At 65.8% G+C, this 2,508-nt stretch overlaps 1 long non-coding RNA gene across 1 annotated transcript; it reads right to left on the bottom strand.

Moving 5' to 3' along the window:
* Positions 1–375: 375 nt before the first annotated feature.
* Positions 376–896, bottom strand: LOC106726945. Its single transcript, XR_001363093.1, has 2 exons — positions 771–896; positions 376–570 (listed from the first exon to the last, which is right to left on the bottom strand). It is a non-coding gene; the product is annotated as an uncharacterized LOC106726945 (long non-coding RNA).
* Positions 897–2,508: the final 1,612 nt, after the last annotated feature.

Below are 2,508 nucleotides of genomic sequence, written 5' to 3'. Positions count from 1 at the left end.
GAGGGGGCGTCTGGGCGCGGGGTGAGACCATCAGACCCGGGACAGGCCCGGCCCAGGACCCAGGGCGGTGGGCCGGGTGGGCCTCCCACTGTGTGAAGGGCCAGTGGTCCAGCTGGCCACTCAGGTCCGGGATGTGGCTAGAAGGTGGAGGCGGGGCGGGGTCCGGCCAGGTCCCCACAAGCTTCCAGGAGGAGGCAGGACCCGCCAAGGGCGGGCAAGAGTGTTTGGAGGTGCGGTCAGAGGTCAGCGGCTGGCGGGTGGACGGGTGCCCTTGGCCAGTGCCTGCCCCTCCCTCTGGGCCCCGCACAGGGAGGCCGGAGCTGGCATTCAGGACCCTGGAGACAGCACTGGCAGGGAGCCTCCTCTTGCTTCTGATGGGGTCCTCCAGGCTGGGGGGGTCAGCAAGGTCCCCCCGGGGATGCACCCCGGCGATTCTCTGCCTTCTCGGACAGCGCCCTCCTCTGTCATTACTCACTCTCGGGGGCCCCAGGCCAGTCCCAGGGGCAGGCAGCGCTGCTGTCCGCCGCCAGGCCCCTCATCCTCTGCCTCTTTCCCACTAACATCCCACACCTTCAAGTACAGATTAAACCGGATGTAAACCGAGTCCTGCAGTCTCCTGAGATACTTCTCTCTCCGCCGCACCCAGCCCCTCGGAGGTCCTGGTGGACGGGGCCCTCGGTGACCCCTCTGCACCCTGTTCAGAGAGCCCCAGCCCGTCCTGTGGGCGCGGATTCCGCTGTTGGGATGGGCTTCCCACTAACATCCCACACCTTCAAGTACAGATTAAACCGGATGTAAACCGAGTCCTGCAGTCTCCTGAGATACTTCTCTCTCCGCCGCACCCAGCCCCTCGGAGGTCCTGGTGGACGGGGCCCTCGGTGACCCCTCTGCACCCTGTTCAGAGAGCCCCAGCCCGTCCTGTGGGCGCGGATTCCGCTGTTGGGATGGGAGCACCTGCTGGAATGCCAGGGATGGGCCCTCCAGGTGGCTCCCACCCACCTCGGCCTTCTGCCCTCTCCTGGGGCAGCCGTGCCCTTCTGGCTTCTTGCTCCAACCAAGCTCTGCAGGGTTGAGAGGTGGTCTCCGGGTCCGGCCAGTGTTTTCAGGTTGGCGGTGTGCACGTGCCTGTGTGTGCGTGTGCCTGTGTGTGCTTGTTCGTGCATGTGCCTGTGTGTTCATGTGTGTGCGTGTTCGTGTGTGTCTCCGGGTCCGGCCAGTGTTTTCAGGTTGGCGGTGTGCATGTGCCTGTGTGTGCCTGTGTGTGCATGTGCGCACGCGCGTGTGCATGTGCCTGTGTGTGCATGTGCATGTCTCTGTGTGTGTGTTTGTTCCTGTGTGTGCGTGTTCATGTGTGTGCGTGTTCATGTGTGTGCCTGTGTGTGTGTGTGTGTGTGCATGTGCGAGCCTTCACTCTCCAAGCAACACATGCCCCTGCCCAGGCATGGAGACCCCACCACCCACTCATCAGTGTGCCTGTCGTGTGGCAGCCCAGGGTTGCCTTATGTGACGATGGCAGGAGAGACAATGGCCCCCCCCGCCCCTCCCTCCAGCCCTGGCTGTGTGAGCCGATTGGGAAGGGGGCTGAGGGGGTGGGTCCAGGGCCCTGGGGACAGAGAGCCATGCCTGGCCAGGCCAGACTTGGTCCGGGGCCCTGTGTCAGGTGGGTGTTGGGTTTCTCCTCCGTGTTGCCCAACCCCCTTAAATCTGGCCCGGGAGCCCCGTGGGACCGTGGCTGTGTGCCCTGCGGTTTCTGCGTCCACTCTGCCTAGTGGTCAGCAGGCAGCTGGGCATCAGAGGCTCCTGTGACCTCCGCAGCTGCCCTGTTCTGAGGCTGGTGGGTGTGAGCAGCAGGGGCCCAGGGCCCCAAGCAGCCAGGGGGACCCTACCCAAGCCGGGGCCTGCGCCTTAGGCCCGATCTGCCCCTGAGGGTCAGAATTCCCCCCGTGCAAGTTCGAGTCCCCCACGCTGATCCGCCCAGGCGCTCATGGGTCCAAGACCACTGGCCACCGGAGAGTCCCCTTCCGCACGGAGCCCCTGCCCGCCGGCTGGGCCTTGGGGAAGGGCTTAGTCACCCACTCGAGACAGGCTGAGTGGTGAGCTCCTTCCCCCGAAACAAGCCTGAGACCCCCAGGGAGGGCAGAGGCTGAAGACACGGCCACACCCCCCGGAAGGGGCCCGGGTTCCCCTCGTCGCTGCTGGATGCTGAGGCCCAGGGAGGGAGCCCACTCCCATCTCCCTGCCAAAGGCGGCCTCTCCTGGGCCCTTATCTCGGAAGCACCGCCCTTTCTGTGCATCGTCCCAGGCGGTTCTCACAGGTCTCTGAGTCGGGGCCGCAGCTGGGAGCAATCTGGAGGCAACAGCTTTGTCCCGGTTCCTCCCCTCCCCTGACACGCAGGCCCGGACCCCTCCGTCCCCCGGGGCCCACGCCTGCCAGGACTGACACCCTCCATACACGTCAGGCAGCTGTGAGCGTCCCCCACGTCCGCGGAGGAGGCTGTGACGCACCCG

Source organism: Myotis brandtii, unplaced genomic scaffold (assembly GCF_000412655.1).
Source record: "Myotis brandtii unplaced genomic scaffold, ASM41265v1 scaffold334, whole genome shotgun sequence".
In the NCBI taxonomy this organism is placed as follows: Eukaryota; Metazoa; Chordata; class Mammalia; order Chiroptera; family Vespertilionidae; genus Myotis; species Myotis brandtii.
Note: the sequence above shows the minus strand (reverse complement) of the source record. Positions and strands in the feature narration are given on the sequence as shown.